At 36.0% G+C, this 18,386-nt stretch overlaps 1 protein-coding gene and 1 non-coding gene across 2 annotated transcripts in view; both read right to left on the bottom strand.

Annotated features, from left to right (window-relative positions):
• Positions 1–18,386, bottom strand: part of ROCK2 (Rho associated coiled-coil containing protein kinase 2) — a 138,127-nt gene that overhangs the window by 95,090 nt on the left and 24,651 nt on the right. The window lies entirely within an intron of this gene.
• On the bottom strand, positions 16,886–16,989 carry LOC124504424 (U6 spliceosomal RNA). The gene has a single exon (XR_006960406.1). It is a non-coding gene; the product is annotated as a U6 spliceosomal RNA (small nuclear RNA).

Genomic DNA, 18,386 nt, shown 5'->3' with positions numbered 1-18,386 from the left:
TGACCTACTAAATTCTTTTAAATTCCCCAGTAGAAAGATTTCCAAGGAGATTTAAGACAATCCATTTTGGGGTGTAAACATATGCCAAAGCTTACCAGACTGTAAAACTTAAATATGTACAATTTATTATCGACTATACTTCAACAAAACTACCCGAAGATGAATGTAATATATATATCCACAGATTTAAGATAATACTAAAATGCAAATTGTACCAATAGAAAATGGCAGTGTTAATCCCTTATCTGCTCCTTCTATAAGCTCTTATGGCCCAAATTATAAAGCTAAAAACAATGGCAAGCTAATCCTATCACCCCCCTAAAATTAAAAGTTACCTGAAGCCTACTAAATCGCATTCATAACCATTAATAACATATAATAGTTCTGCTATAATCTGAACATCTAAAACAATCACCTCATATGCAAATAGACAGAAGGGAATGATTAGAATATTAAGTAAAATACATGATTTTTTCCAGCTTGTTAATGTTTTTAAATGACAGGCAAGCTTTCTCAAATTAAAAAGAAAGTCTTCGAAATATAAGACATTATGAAAAAAGCCAAAATTCATGCCAAAATGCTTTCCTAAAATATAAACAGTAGCTTCAAAGACCCCTACACTGTTCATGTTATTAAGCTATCAAGGGAGGTTCCAAGTTCAAATGAAAAAGATGAGAAGACATTTTTCCTTTGTTAAAAAAAACAAAAACAAAAACATGATAAAGAAGGTTATGGAAGTAAAGGCCTTTGTGGGCCTAAATCTCAGAGAAAACAGCACAACCCTTAAGATTTAAGGCTGCAGAAATTCAAATGTCTGTGATAGTGTTGATATTTTTATTCGAATTGTTACTGCTCTTGTTAGCGTTCTGGTTGCAAGCCGTGTAGGTTTTACACAGTCTGATCCTATCCCATTTCTTCTCCTAAACCTTGTTAGTTATGGCACATGATTGTTCCAGAACACAAAGCTTTTCAGAATCTGTATTTCATGTCTGTGACTGGACAAAACCAAAGCCACCACAACTAGAAAGATATTTAAAACCTGAACAACAAGAATACGGAAACAAATCTCTATAATTCTTTGCATAATGTCTCCTGCCTGAATTCTTTCCAGCACTTTACCAATTTTCCTTTTTACCAATTAAACTTTACCAAGTTTACCATTAAACTTAATGATAAATGTTTGGAAGCCTCTTTTATGTTTCAGTTTTTTTGTTTTGTTAGTTTAACATCAAAAGAAGGTATTTTTCTTAACGACTCACACACCACTGGGAAACACTAGTTCTTCTTACTAAGGTTTTTTTTTAATGGCTAAAATATATGAAAAACAGGATGGTAAAAAACTAAAGTGCATTTTCTTGACAGCTGGTATCTTTGGAAGATAAACAAAAAATAATTGAAATGTTGAAGAAATAAGTAACAAAATAAATTCTACAATAAGAGAGGTTTACTAGACAGTTGAAAGAAAGTACTCACTTTTTCTAGCCTGATCAGTTTAAAAACGGTTGTATACCGGGGCACCTGGGTGGTTCAACTGGTTAAGCATCCGACTTCGGCTCAGGTCATGATCTCACGGTTTGTGAGTTCGAGCCCCATGTTGGGCTCAGCACTGACGGCACAGAGCCGGCTTCGGATTCTGTCTTCCCCTCTCTCTCTGCCCCTCCCCCTCATGCGCATGAGCTCTCTCACTCTCACAAACAAATAAATAAATAAACGTTAAAAATAAATAAAACACTACCCTTTTAATGAATGAATGAATAAATAAAATGGTCAGATACTATTACAATGAAGAAATATATAACTAAAGAAAATATATTCTCAACAGCAAACTAATGAAAACAATAGTTAAAAAAAAAACCTTTGTTAATAGTAACCACTGATACTTTTTATTTATTTATTTATTATTATTTTTTTAATGTTTATTTATTTCTGAGACCGAGAGAGACAGAGCATCAGTGGGGGAGGGGCAGAGAGAGGGAGACACAGAATGAGAAGCAGGCTCCAGGCTCTGAGCAGTCAGCACAGAGCCCGACGCGGGGCTCGAACTCACAGACCATGGATCATGACCTGAGCCCAAGTCAGTCGCTCAACCGAATGAGCCACCCAAGCGCCCCATTAACCACTGATACTTTAAATGAAATATAAAACTGCCTCTGGAACTACATGTGTAGCATTACAAATTGAAATTCATTCACTGCATCATTCACAGAACAAGTTTTTACAACTAAGAAGTAAAAACCCTTAGGAGGGCAAGGTAGTACAACATTTCATCAACACCAATATTTACGATAATAGATTGTTAACAGAATTTTATACTTTGTGAGACAAAGTTTCATACAGCACTGCAAAATTTATAAAAATAAGATCATTAAAGTATAAAAGAGTTTTATACTTTGTGAGACAAAGTTTCATACAAAAGTTTTCTGGCTACCTTGTCACAATGAACTTTTAAAAGTTACGGAACTTCTGGATGAATGACTGTTTTTCTTCTATAAAAAAAACAAGTACTCCAACCTGTGGCCTTGCCTATGATAGCAAGTACCCATTAATAGTATGCTGGCAGATATTTCTGGAAAAAAATTAACAGGTTTTGTCTAAGTAAAGGTGATATTTTAACAATCAAGAGTCTCTTGCTTAACCTGGCTTGCACATGTGCGCATGCTCTCTCCCTCTCCCTCTCTCTCTCTCAAAATAAATAAATAAACTTAAGAAAAAACCAACAAAACCACGTTCTGGGTGCTAGGTGAGCTCACTGCTGTTGGAGTATTTCTGTACTTAGACTCTTCCAGCGGACAGATGAAGGAAGCACAGGTATGTGCGTGTGCACTCACATCTACATCTCTATTTGCATATATCTTTATTGAAAACCATGTGTTTATTTAGACTGACAGCCCCACTTCCATTCCAATACCATGTGTTCACTCTAGCTTTTGTCTTTTCCCATATTTGTACCTCTTCTCCCAATAGCAAAAGCTGATTCCTTCTCCCAATATTAAAAGTTATTAATTTGCTCAGTTCTTCCATATGTTGCCAGCTCCCTACTCTTAAGACTTTGGTGTGGCTCACACATTCCATCTTGTGAAAGCCCCAGCTGCTCCAGAGCTACCTCGTACCCCACTCCCATTGACTTGACCTCTGTCATGATTTTAAAACCTTAAAAAGTGGCTAGAGAAGATAAGGAGAGCTTGAGACATACAGATTTAAAAAAAAATTTTTTTTAAGTTTACTTATTTATTTTGAGAGAGAGAAGGAGAGAGGGCGAGTGTGAGCGGGGGAAGGGCGGGGGGGGGAGAGAATCCCAAGCAGGCTCCACTCTGTCAGTGCCCAGCCCGACTCAGAACTCGATCTCACAGTGAGATCATGACCTGAACCGAAATCAAGAGTCAGACACTTAACCGACTAAGCCACCAAGATGCCCCAGAACATGGTTTTGAAATAGTACTCTCCTGGGGCGCCTGGGTGGCGCAGTCGGTTAAGCGTCCGACTTCAGCCAGGTCACGATCTCGCGGTCCGTGAGTTCGAGCCCCGCGTCAGGCTCTGGGCTGATGGCTCGGAGCCTGGAGCCTGTTTCCTATTCTGTGTCTCCCTCTCTCTCTGCCCCTCCCCCGTTCATGCTCTGTCTCTCTCAGTCCCAAAAATAAATAAAAAGGGAGAAAAAAAAAAAAATTTGAAATAGTACTCTCCTCTAAAAGGAATTAAGGATCCTTAGAGAAAGGACTGATTCTAGGGCTAGAGCAGGAAAATTATAAAATGAGCCTCTAGCATCTTATGGCAAAAGTAAGGATATGTACAGGTGACAAAATGACATGAAACTATATACATGCATCCTATCAATGCAAATAACCTAATTTTGATAATGTAGTTATGGAAGACGTAAACATTGGGGGAAATTGGGTAAAAGGACAAAAAAAGGAACATTCTGTATTATTTTTGTAACTTCCTGTGAATTTATAATGATTTCAAGTTAAAGTTGTTACTGTTGTTGTTTAAAGTAAAGAAGTACACTGGGGCGGCTGGGTGGCTCAGTCAGTTAAGCAGCCGACTTTGGCTCAGGTCATGATCTCGCAGTTCCTGGCTTCGAGCCCTGCGACGACGGGCTCTGTGCTGGCAGCTCAGAGTCTGGGGCCTGCTTACCTTTCTGTGTCTCCCTCCGTCTCTGCCCCTGCCCCACTTGTGCTCACTAGCTGTTGCGCGAGCTCTCTCTCCCTCGGGTGCCTGGGTGGCTCAGTCGGTTGAGCGTGACTTCAGCTCAGATCATGATCTCACAGTCCATGAGTTTCAGTCCTGCGTCCGGCTCTGTGCTGACAGCTCAGAGCCTGGAGCCTGCTTCAGATTCTGTGTCTCCCTCTCTCTGCCCCTCCCCTGCTTATGCTCTGTCTCTGTCTTAAAAAAAAAAAAATTAAAATTAAAAAAATTAAATAAACATTAAAAAAAATACACAAAGATTGACTGGATCACATCAAAAGGGCATGCAAGCCAATCTGAAAGGGCTCCCAGTGGCAAATGGGGGACAATCTGAGTATTGAAATAAATGATGATAATAATGAAGTATAACCCATTGAATAAAAAAAGAATTTCTGGTATAAATAAATGTATACGAATTCTTTTTCTTATAGTAAAATGCCAACTAAAAAGTGTAGAAGAAATATTGAATCAGAATATCAGTATTTGGCAATCCTCACAGTAAAAATTAATTTAGGTGAGAAACTTCAATGGACACTAAAACCAATGGGTGAAAGCAGGAACAGACAGAAACATGATTTTACACAGTCCCAAAGTATCTCCCCACAAATACTTATTAGTTACAAAGGGAGGAGGGAGTAAACAGAAACTTGGTAGACATCACCTTTTTTTTTTTTTTTTAACTTTTTGTAATGTTTATTTATTTTTGAGAGAGACAGACAGACAGACAGACTGTGGCAGGTGAGGAGCAGAGAGAGAGGGAGGCACAGAATCTGAAGCAGGCTCCAGGCTCTGAGCTGTCAGCACAGAGCCCGAGGCGGGGCCTGAACTCACAAACCGTGAGATCATGACCTGAGCTGAAGTCAGATGCTTAACCCACTGAGCCACCCAGGTGCCCCAGCAGACATCACCTTTAATCAAGTGATCTAAGTTATTAACATTACCTAATGGGATAAATTGTATACCACAAAATAGGATCCATTAAGAACACAACATCATTTCTGTGAAATCGCAGCTAAAAATACCTATCTTGGGTCTAATCATCAGAAAACATTAGATGCACCCAAATTGCAGGATATTCTACAAAATGAGTGGTTTATAACCTTCAAAATTGTGAACAGCATGAAAATCAAGAAAGACTGGGAAACCGTTCCAAATCGAAGGAGATTAAAGAAACATGAGGGTTGGCTGTAATGCATGATCCTGGATTAGATCCTTTTGGTCTAAAGAACATTATTTGGGCAATGAACAAAACTTGAATGAGGGATCTCAGCAAGGTGATACAAAAGTTTTGAAAACTTTTTCTTAAATTGGAAAATTGTTTCCAAAAAAAATTAAAAAAAAAAAATCACACCAAGGCATGTTCTTGACTCAAAGCCTTTGAATTTGCTATTTCTGTCTGAAATGATCACATCCATGTATCTGCATGGCTAACTCTCCTACTTCCACTGGGTTTTTAGTTTTCAGAGAAGCCTTACTATCTCAACTGTCAACACTATATATATTCACATCTTTCTCCTTGCTTTACTTTTTTTTTCCTTATCATAAAATCACTATCTTATATACAATTAAACTATTATTATATGACTGCCCATTAAAATGTAAACTGATGGCAGGGACTTTTTGTTTTGTTCACTGCAACATTCCCAGGGCCTAATCCAGGACCTGGCACGGTATAGACACATATTTATTAGAACAAATGTACACAAAGTCCTTGGGACACAAAGGACTTAAGATACAATTACAAAATAAGTTCACTTTCTCAATCACAGCAAGTATACTGAAGTAGGTAAAAAGACCTCTAGTGTTAATTTGATAGCTCTGGAGTATCATTTCAATAAATATGTCTGTAGCATAAACAAATGACCTAATGTCCCCCCTCTGAGGAGCTTAGTGAGCAAATTGGATTTCCATCAGAAAGCAAGCTGTACTAATGCAGCCAGCTAAGACAACAATATTTACCAACAGCACGTGGAAAATACAGTATAAACGCTCTAAACGCTGAGAGACAAGAATTAATTGTATCAGACTTGATTGAAAACTACCGATAAATACACAAAGAAAGCAAGTTTTCTCCGGGAGGGAGGGAAGGAAGTAAACTCATATTCAAAGGAAGTCAGTCCATAGTGCAAACCAAGGGACATATATAACTGAGGTCTCTGATTTTATTACCACATTTCCTCGAAAAACTACCGAGACTATAACTAAACTAACCACAATGATCTCAATTAGTTTACAGTATTATAAAACATACCAAATGGTTTGTATTTAAGAAAAAAGTATAACCCAAAAATCTGCAAAATGATCTTATGGTTTCTACACATGGAGTGATCAAATCACTAACATCTCATTTTACAAATTTGTTTTTCTCCTATGCCACCAAATAATATAGATGACCTTCCTTTCTTGCATACCAAAGACAGAAAACATTATCTTCAAGAAATTCTTAAATAACATACCTGAATTCAACCCAATACTTCAAAAAATGAAACACAAAAAAGAACAACTATGTATGTGTGTGTACACACACATATAAATGTATTAATGGGCATGGTTTGATAATCATTAAGTTACACACATGACCCCATCTATCTTACAACCAAACTGGTTCTCTGAAGGTGAATGAAATCCAAATTTATAAAACAAATTCTAATTTCCAATAGAAATAATATTTGTAAACCTAAAGTTGACTACAACGCTGCAGCTCAGAAATTGAGAAGCTGAAGAAAGCTTCCAGAACTCTCATCAGATTGGGAACACAGAAATTAAAATTTGGGACTCACAAAGAAAAAGTCCAGGCTAAAGGGCTACACCCCAGAAATAAAGAAAAAACAGAAACCAACCAACCCTCAAAAGATTGAAAATCGACCTCAAATCTGTTCAATCATTGAGTAGATTAAGGTGGTCTGTCTCAAACCTGACTGACAGAAAATATAAATCTCCCTAAAGAAAGTTAACATTACCTAATTATCTAAGCATTTTATCCACACACAATATCCAGCAGTCAAGCAAACATTAGCAGTCATACAAGATAAAACAAAAATACCATAAAACCAGAAGAAAATTTTCTAAAAAATCAGAGCCACAGGAAATTCAGAAATTTAACACAAACCTCAAAGTCATTGCTATTAATGTGTTCAAAGTAAGATGGGAGAATTTCAGCAGAGAACCTGATATTTTATCAAATAATCAAATGATTGAAAACTCTAAAACTTAAAAACAAAATGAGTGAAAATTAAGAACTCGGTAGAAAGGAGTGAAGGTGAGTGGGAAGTACAGGCTTTCTGGGTATGGACTAAGTCACAAGGATCAAAGGTACAGCATAGGGAATAGAGCTAATGGCACCTTAAGAGCCTTCGAAGATCACAGACGGTAGCTAGACTTGTGCTGAGCATAGTATACCATGCAAAGTGGCCAAATCGCTATGCTGTACACCTGAAACTAAGGTAGCATTGTATGTCAACAACACCTCAATTAAAAAAAAAAAAATTCAACAGACAGATTAGATACAACTATGGCCTTTAGTGAACTGTCTAAATCCTTTAAAACATTTTTCTATTGCTACTTAAGGTTGTTAGGTGAATTTATATAAGCTCTTTTTTTTAAGTTTATTTACTTATTTTGAGAGAGAGAGAGAGAGAGAGAGAGAGAGAGCGCGCGCGCATATGAGCACAGGGGAGGGATAGAGAGAGAGGGAGGAAGGGAGGGAGGGATGGGGGGAGGGAGGGAGAGAGAGGGAGAGAGAATCCTAAGCAGGCTCCATGCTGTAAGCACAGAGTCCAACTTGAGCTTGACCTCAGGAACCATGAGATCATGACCTAAGCCAATATCAAGAGTCAGATGCTTAACCCACAAGCCACCCAGGTGCCCCTAGAAGTTCTTTATATTAAGAATATCAGTGCATGTTCTGCCTTTTTAGTCATTTATTTTTTCTCAGTTTATCTTTTAACTCTTTTTAGTTTTGTTCATTTTCAGCAAATAAAAACTTTTTTTCTCTATAGATGCTTTCTTATCAATTATGTTTAAATCAAATGGGCATGTACACAGAATCATTTTGTTTGTGTTTTTTTTAAGATAACAGCTCTTTATTTAAATTTTATTTTTAAAGTAAGCTCTATGCCCAACGTGGGACTGGAACTCATGACCCTGAGATGAGGGGTTACATGCCTGACTGAGGCCAGCCACGTGCCCAATTGTTTATGGTTTTTCATTTTGCCTTTATCCCCTTTGACTATTTGGAGTTTATTTTGGTGCATATTACAAAGTGAGAAAATACTCTCATTTTTTCCCTCAAATACTTAACCAAGTTTTTAAAGGAAGTTTTTCATTATAATAATAAATTTTATTTTGTTCTTATTGTAAGGTTATATAACACTAATTGAAATGTGTGAAATAACAAAAATAAATTCTAGCTTTTTCCTACTACCTGCATAAATACATAAATATGTATTTGTAAGAATATCTTTTGATACCTAGAAGTAATTAAAATGACTCAAAACTCCTTCAGTACAGGTAATGGATAAGTAATTTAAAATACATCCATGGGGCGCCTGGGTGGCGCAGTCGGTTAAGCGTCCGACTTCAGCCAGGTCACGATCTCGCGGTCCGTGAGTTCGAGCCCCACGTCAGGCTCTGGGCTGATGGCTCAGAGCCTGGAGCCTGTTTCCTATTCTGTGTCTCCCTCTCTCTCTGCCCCTCCCCCATTCATGCTCTGTCTCTCTCTGTCCCAAAAATAAATAAACATTGAAAAAAAAAATTTAAAAAAAAAATAAAATAAAATAAAATACATCCAATGGAGGGGGGCAACTGGGTGGCTCAGTTGGTTAAGCTCCCGACTTCAGCTGAGGTCATGATCTCGCGGTTTGTGAGTTCGAGCCCCACACTGGGCTCTGTGCTGACAGCTTGGAGGCTGGAGCCTGCTTCAGATTTTGTGTCTCCCTCTCTCTCTGCTCCTCTCCCCTTGTGCTCTCTCTCTCTCTCTCAAAAATAAATAAACATTAAAATAAATTTTTTAATATAGCCAATGGAGGGGTGATGGGGTGGCTCAGTCAGTTAAGAGTCCAACTCTCGATCTCAGCTCAGGCCTTGATCTCACGGTTGTGAGATCAAGCCCTGAGTTCAGTTCTGTGCTGGGGATGAAGTCTACTTTAAAAAAAAAAAAAATACATCTAACGGAATACTGTAGAGATATTAAGAAGAATGAAGTAGACTTAAATGTATTAATGTATAAATATGAAAAGGGTATACTGTTGACTAAAATACATTCTGAAAAAACTATCTAGTCAATAATTTGCATTTCAGAATAACAATGATGCTCTCCTCATCATTCAATGTAGTAATTACCACAAATGCCTTTGGATTTGCTGCTCTCTTTATACCAATTTTGACTATGTGTTTTGTCTACATGTTCTAAAAAGGAATTTGATTCAGACTTTGCATATACTGGCTTTTTACGAAACAGTACTATTTAAAATATCATATGAATGGTTAAGGACTACATTTGCTGGCACTAATATAATTTTCAAAATATAGCACACTATATTCATGCATAAAATAAGGACTCATATCCTCGACATTTTATATCATCAAATCCAGTAAGTTTAAAAAACAAAATATTAACTATACATATCGTTAATTTTGCTTTTCATGTTTCCTTTTATTAGAACACGGTTGAAATCAACTTATAAAAGTTACAAAGCTATATAATTAAATTTGGCCAGTATCTCAGCACCCATGATTCACTGTTATGTGTTTGCTACTAAAGATGTTCTTCAAATAGCTAAACCATATTGTGGCAGTGATATAGCCAGGCAAATATGCTCAAATATGAATTCCTTGAAAAATTATTCATCTCCTTAAATGGCATAACCAAAAACTTTCTCCCATGAAAAGAGCTGTGAAAAAAGGAAAACAATTACAAATGAGACTACAGTCCCTAAAGGCAAGGAATGTGTCCAAAAAACTGAATTATTCTTTTATTAAAATTTCATACATATTCTTAGCTACAGGCAAAAATCTATGAGAAGGGATGAGCCACTTATCTAAATTCAATTCATCAAACATAAATGAGTGACTACATGCCAAGCACAGTGCTATAAATTGGAAATACAAATGTAACTAAAATAACTTTATTTATATCCTGTCTTACTGCAAAAAAGATCTAAGGTAATCAAGACACAGTCCTTAAATTCAAGTGGTTTATACTCTAGTAGAAGACATAAACTTAAACCAAATACACATTATAAAGCGTAAAAAAAAAATTTAAAGGATTATATTCAAGTTATAGAACATACCCTTGTAATCAGTGCTACAAAACAAAGAGCACTATTACACAGAACATGATGTCCAACAACGGGCATGGTCAAGCAAATTATGATGGAAACCACTTAATTCAGTATTGTAGTACACTTGTTTAAAAGTTTAAGAAAAAAATTAACAGTATCATAGGAAAATCCTTATGCTACCATATTAAAGACAAAATTAAAATTAGGAAAATAGCAAAAAAACAAAAAAAACAAAACCTGAAAATGGTAGGAGTAATTATCTTTGGATGGTTATAAGGTTTTATTGTTTACTCTTTACATGTTCTAATTTTCCATAATAACCATATATTACTCCTATAATCAGGAATATAATAAACATCTAAAAAAACAACCATAATTTTTTCTGGCAAGCCATTTAAAAGGAGCAAATCCTATTTATCTGTTAACTAAGCAACACTGTATAATGACACTGAAAATTTCCTGCAAATAAAGTGAGAAAAGTTTCATCGAAATGTAGACTGGTAAGAAAGGCTTCAGAGATATGAAAGACCTTACTTTTCCAAACGACCTCTGCTAGAAATTAAGACTAATAATTACATTACTAAACGACATAACTAAAATAATAAAAATCACATTGGGTACCTTCTTCAGGTCACACACAATCCGATTAGCTGCATTTCAGATACTCAAAAGATGTTCTCTCTGTGTGCTGTCCCATATGGTAGCCCCCAGCCACATGTGACTACCCAACACTGGAAATAAGGCTATTGCAACTGAGGAACTGAATTAGTTTAATAGTTTATAACTTAGCCACTTGTAGCTAATGGCTACCACATTGGCCAGAGGCGTGTTTAGACGCATTGTAAGAAAGCTCTCTTAAAAGGGATTAAGAGGTACAAACTTCCAGTTATAAAATAAGTTAAGTCACAGGGATTAAAAAAAAAAAAAAATACACCGTAGGAAATATAGACAATACTGTAACAACTTTGGTGACAGATGGTAACCACACTCATCATGGTGGGCCCTGCGAAGTGTATAGAATGGATTGTCGAACCACTCTGTTTTACACCTGAAACTAATGTAACATTGTGTGTCAACTATAACAAAAGAGAAAGAGAGAGAGAGAGAGAAGAACCATTCAGTAAGACTACTCTCAACTGGTAGTGCTCAAACTTGAGGAACTGAAAAAGTAGGTTAAGTACTGGGAAAGAAAAAAAAGAAAAAAAAAATACTACATGTATCCAATTAACAGAGGTTAGTGGAAGAGAAGATAATGGTTAGTAGATCTTCACAGCTGAAGAACATTCAGAATTATACATTTATATAGAGTATTACCAATTTTAAATTATTTTCTTTGTTAAACTTAAATCTACACTTTGTCAATTACTAAAGAGAAAAATCATGTCGGATTTGTAAAATTATAAATGTAGCATTAAGAAATTCTATAGCACAGTGAACATGTGACCAGCTGGGAATGCCAATTCTTCCATAGCGTTTAATTTCCTGTACTCCAAAAAAAGGAAAGACCCAACAAACTAAAAGGTTACACAAACAAGGACTTATTCTCAATAGTTCTGGCATCTGTCTCTTCCATCAGTGAATTTCTTTTTCAGGTATGCAATCAGTCTTCATTGCACTTAAGAGATAACAGGTTAAACAGGTTCTGGAACACCCAGGCTTTAAAAATATTTTGTCATAACAGATTACAAAAATTAAATTTCTTTAAGAAGTAAATGTTTTATATGATCATATATTTCAAGTAGTTCTTGGCACTCTTAGCTCCTAGGATGTGATGTGTTTGTCCTATGAATACTATTATATAATAACAAAATACTGTAGTAAGAATGAAAACCAAAAATGCATCAAAATTTCTCTGGGGCACCTGGGTGGCTCAGTTCGTTGAGCATCCAACTTTGGCTCAGGTCATGATCTCACGGTTCGTGGGTTCAAGCCCCAAATCGGGCTCTGTGCTGACAGCTTGCTCAGAACCTGGAGCCTGCTTTAGGTTCTGTATCTCCTTCTCTCTCTGACCCTCTCCTGCTCATGGTCTGTCTCTGTCTCTCAAAAATAAATAAATGTTAAAAAAAAATTTTTTTTAATTTCCCAATGAATTAGAAACTTAGGATAGACTAGAAGATTCAACCTGTTTTCCTCAGATCATAGGTGCAGTAATTAAAAGCTAACCATACCTAAAACTAAACTTTAACTGATGAAGACACTAGCATAGTTGAAAGACTTAAACAAAGGCTAGGTTGAGACCTTCAGAATTAACCATCATGTGTGATAGAAACCTTTAAGACTGAATTACTACTAGTCTAGGGTTTACAGTGGTTTTCAACTTTGTAGATTCAGGGAGGTTTATTTTAACTTCTCATTCTTCACTAATAAGCAAAAGAAATAAGTGACCTGAAACAATTAGTCACTTGCACAGGGTACCTCCTAGATTAATTTACCAACCAGAGGTGTCTCAGAAATAAAGATGTAAAAGAGAGGCATTAGAAAAGATACCGCTTAGTGAAAAAAGTGTGATTTGGAGTCAGATTTGAAAGGGAATATGAACTCCATCACTACTGCCAAGTTACATAACTTCTTTCTCTAAACCTCAATAGCATCAATAAACAGAGACAATAATCCAACACTGCAGGACTGTGATGAAAAAGACATGAAAGAAATAAAATGTCTGTAAAACACAAGCACATACATAAAAGGAATTCTAATGAAGGGTAACTATCAATTTTTTAAAGCCATTAAAAAAACAAGTTGCCCTTTTCCACTTATTTCTAAAAACCTACCTCTTTGACAATATAAAAGAAATGATGGTAATTTTTAAGTATCAGTTTGAACTGGGGTCAGCTGCAAGTGACAGAAAATGCCCCTTAGTGCCTTTATGTCTGCTTTAAAACAGTTAAGGGTCCTTTCGAAGGACAGTGAGGTAATCTTTGGAACTGCCCCAGAAGCTGAAGCCGTCATATCCCCTCCTCTCTTTCACTTCCCATTACAAACAATAAAGGCCATTTGTACCATTCAACAAAAAAAAAGGAAGAAAGAAAGAAAGAAAAGAAAAGAAAGTTAAGCGTGGATACAGTAGCTCCCATGATCATCGGAAATTCGGCTCCTCAGCTTTGTTGCCATCAACACGAATACACTGCTTCCACCTCCTGATGACGGGTAAGAGCACCGACACCAGCCATTAAAGAGATGACAAGAAAAGGATACAAGCTCCCCATAAGGACTTTGCCTCGACGCTACTCACAAACCCCTTTTGTTCACATTCTGTAAGCCAAAACTACTCGTGTGGTCAATCACACACAGCAACAAAAACCGCTTCAAAAAAAATCGTTTGTGGTGATGGTTACACAATATTGTGAACATAATACTAGTGTCACTGAATTGTATACTCAAGTATGGTAAACTTCACGTTACATACATTTACCACAATAAATAAAGAGATTTAGAAAACACTGAAAATGTTAGAGACACTTGATACATAAAAAAGGACCCAAATAAAAAAATCTAGAGAGATAAAAATGTTATGTGTGAGATGAAAAAATACACTGGATGGTGTTACCAGGAGACTAGAAACTGCAGAAGAAAAGACAACAGAACTTGAAGACATGACAACAGAAATTATCCATAATGAAACCCAGAGGGGAAAAAAAGACCAAAATAAGTGGGTATCAGTAAGTTGTGGGCCAACACGAAGTAACCTAATATACATACAATTGGAAGTCACCAGAGAGGGAAAAAGAAGAGAAAAACACATGTGAATAGGGCTAGAAATTCTCTACAACTGGTAAAAACTAAAACTATACAGATAGAGGCTCAAACAAAGCCAAAAACAAGAAACACAAAGAAAACAAGGCATATCATAATGAAACTGACTAAAACCAGTCAGAAAAAGAAACTCAGAAAGAAAAAATTATGAACAAAGGAATAACACAAGTCATAAGACAGTGGAGGGATATATTTAAAGTACCAAAAGTAAAACAAAACTAGCAAGTTAGGATACTATATACAGCAAAAATACCTTTCAAAAATTAAGGTGCCACTAAATAAAAATAAAATTACAATTTCTCAAAATGTGTGGGTGGCAGCAAAAGCAGTATTTAAGAGAAATTTATACCAAAAAATGCAAATTTAGGAAAAGAAAAGATCTAAATTCAACAATTTAGGCTTCCTGAGGAAAAACCTGAGAAAGAACAATTTAAGCCTACAAACAGAAGAAAAATAAATATAAATGAGAAGAACTTCATACTTATTAGGATGGCTACTACAAAAAAACAAAAAACAAAAACAAACAAAAAAAAACACCTTAAAATGACAAGTGTTGACAAGGATGTGGAGAGATCCCAATCCCTGTGCATTACTGATGGGAATGTGAAATGGCGCAGCCACTATGGAAAAGTCTGGTAGTTCCTCAAAAATTAAAAATAGGATTATCATATGATCCAGCAATTCCACTTCTGGATATATTCTGAAAAGACCTGAAATTCTGTCTCCAATACAGTGCACCTGTGTTCATAGCAACATGATTCACGATAGCCAAAAGGTGGGAGGAACCTGTGTCCATCTACAAATAAATGGATAAACAAAACTGGTATACATACAATGACATATTACCCAGACTTGAAAAAGAAGGAAATTCTAGCATATGCTACAACATGGATGAATGAACCTTAAGGGCATTATGCTAAGTGAAATGAGCCTTTTGACAAATACTGTAAGACAAATACTACACAATTCCACTTATATAAGGTACCTAGAGTAGTGAAATTCATTGAGAGTAGAAGGGTGGTTGCCAGGGGCTGGGGGGGGGGGGGGAGGAGGGAATGAAGAGTTGTTCTCTAATGGGTATGAAATATTGTTTTAAGATTTTATTGTTAAATAATCTCTACACCCAATGTGGGGCTCAAACTCTGATTTCAAGAGTTGCATGTTCCACTGAATGATCAGCGAACAGTTTCTACACTAACAAACACTAGTGGGCTTTAAAGATACTGTAATTCCTTGCTCATCATCACCAACCTCTCCCTAATTCTGCTATCCAAACATAAAAAAAGACAGACATTTCCATCATCTCCTTTTACTTTAAGAGACATGATTACCAATTTCCTTTTATCCAGCCAGACCTAGAAGAGAAGAACTGAAGATGTCACAATTTACATGAGCCGCTTGGCTACCCTGCAGTCTGACAGCAAACCAGTCTGAAAGAAAGAATAAGAGCAGCTCTCCTTATAGTAATCCTTTTCAATAATTTGGGATATAATACTGCCTATCACCAGCAGTGGGGGCGGGGGGGGGGGGGGGGGGAACAGGCCAAAGCCATGCCAAAAAGAAGAGAAAACTAGATACACGAAAGTCTAGGATTCAGATTGCAGGTTCATCATCGTAAGATTGATTAATTTGCAGAATTCCATACATGTCCATCTTCAAATGTTCCACACAAGCCCTTGAAAGACTTACAAACAAGAAGGGATTAGATAATGTACTGTTCTTGAACTATCCATCATACTGTAGATCTCCAGTAAGGGTAGACCATACAGAATTAATTATTCTCTCTACTTGGAGACATTAAAAAGATTAATTAATTAAAAACAATGAAAAACCCACAACTTACTTTTGGAGAGGCTCAACCTAAACCTAAGAAGATGTGGGGGAGAAAAAGTTGAACCATCACTGATTTTAAAAATACTCTAAAATCTGAAATCCTTTTAATGTTAGAACATTTTATATTAATTACTTTTCTAAAATAACCATCCAGCTTGTCCAAAACTAACAGCTACCAATTTCTTATACAGAGTTTCAAGTTTGTACTTTAGAAAATAAGCATAATAATGAGAAGAGAAAAGGACACTACCTTAGAACTCTAACAGCACAGATCCTTTCATAGCTCTTCCATTTATTAGCTGTATTTCTTTGAGCAAATTATTTAGCCTCTCCAAACCTCAGTGTCCTCATTCACGAAAACAGGAAGAATAATATCTGCCCTACGTATTTCACAGATTGTCACATCAAGTGAGACAACACACAAAAATGTTAAAACATTAAATCTTTTCACTACGGAATAAATAAAACCTTTACTCATAGAATTAATGAGATTATACTAATGGATATAGGCTACTCAGACTTTCTGACTTTAATACGACTTTAGCACAGACAGGTAACACATTTTTCATTATGTTTGCAAAAAATGGGCAAGTAACTGTTCTACTTAGAAGGTCATAATATTTTTTAAATGTTTGAAACTAAGTATTTCTAAAGAAAGAATATTTTTAAAGAACATGTCATTTTGATGTGACTAGAAAATGAAACAGAAACCTAACAAATTAATAAAGCACTTCAGAACAGTGCCTGGCACATGGTAAGAACTACATGTCTCTTTTTTTATTTCCAGTAGAATTAACATACACTGTTATATTAGTTTCAGGTGTACAATATAGTGATAAAATACGGAGTGCTTCCCGAATCTGCTTGTTATCCTTGTGCGGGGGCCACGTTAATCATCTCTGTATTGTTCCAATTTTAGTATGCATGCTGCCGAAAGCAAGCAAGAGAACTACATGTCTTGCTAACAGTATCATCACAATAACTTTTAATGATATATCATAAAAGACCCTGTATTCAATGTGCTGTTTCAAGTACCTATCATTAAGAATTTAAAATATCTATCTTCTATAGTTTAAAGAAAATTTTATGTACAGCATTTATATTACCATTTTCCATTAGCTATATTTTATATGCACTTCTCATAACAGATATCTCACAAGAAGCATGAGTTCACACTGGCAACCCCTACTTGGAACGCTCCTGTAAGGAAATCCTCTTTTTGATTTCTATAAACCAACCATCTGTTACAATTAAATACATAACTAGGTCAGTTTCTAAAAAATATCATTGTAAATACATATTTGTCTTCTCCATCCAAAATCTGAGTTCAAACCAAACTAAGGACAATGAGGCAGAAGTATTTCCACATACTGCATATTAGTAATATTTGGGGTTAGTACTTTCATTCCAGGCAGAGATCTACATGTTTAAAAAACAAAAAACAAAAAATAAACAAAAAAAAACTTGGAAATGAGAAGAAAGCAGCTTCAAATGAAGTTATTTATTAATATGGATAAAATTTGGGAGGAAGAAGAGAAGTTACAAGAGATATGGTTGGAAAAGTCAAAACTCAGGTTATTACTCTTGAAGAAACTATTAGCATTTTGAACTTTTCCCTGAATAAATAGGAAATTAGTTATTTAAGTACTCTGAATTTTGGAATAATATGACTAGATCTGCATCTTATAAGAAGTAGTTTGGTGGGAGAGTAGAAAATGGATAGAAAGCTAGGAAAGAATAATGGGGAAGAGAATATCATAACAACCTAAGAAAAATATGATGGTCACTTGAAGTGGGAAAGTAACAGTCAGATGGGAGAGAAGTAAATCACATGTTGGAGGCAACACTGACAGGATTTGGGGACTTACTGAATGGGAGGTCAAGGATGACATACCCAAATAGCCAGATTTCTGGCTTGATCCAAGCTAGATGGATAGTGGCATTACTGAGTCTAAGATCACAGGAAATGAAGGAGATCTGAAAGCAAAGGGGGAAAAATAATATTGTAGATATGTTGATCTTGAAGTATCTCTGGTATAACCAAGGGGAGATGCCTAGCTGATGTAGGACCTAAAGCTCAGAGGTAAGCTTTCAGATGGAAAAACAGAAATTATCAACATATAAATGATAAAGAGAGTCCCCAAAATAGACACAAGCTTAAGAAGTCAAAGAATGAGTAAAAAAATAATAAGCTGCCATTTTAGCAGTGGAAGAGAAAGCAAAGCCTGAGAGAAACAGCTGAAGATGCTCTGAGTAATATCGTCAAAGCCAAGAGGAGAGGGCAATTTGAGAAACGTCAAGTACTTCTGAACATTTGATAAAAATGACGGTGTTTGC

The sequence above is a fragment of the Lynx rufus genome, unplaced genomic scaffold (assembly GCF_022079265.1).
Source record: "Lynx rufus isolate CCGP_SWC_20201006 ecotype Redwood Valley unplaced genomic scaffold, mLynRuf1.p SCAF_8, whole genome shotgun sequence".
Taxonomy (NCBI): Eukaryota; Metazoa; Chordata; class Mammalia; order Carnivora; family Felidae; genus Lynx; species Lynx rufus.
The sequence above is the reverse complement of the archived record's forward strand: the minus strand, read 5'-3'. Positions and strand labels throughout refer to the sequence as shown.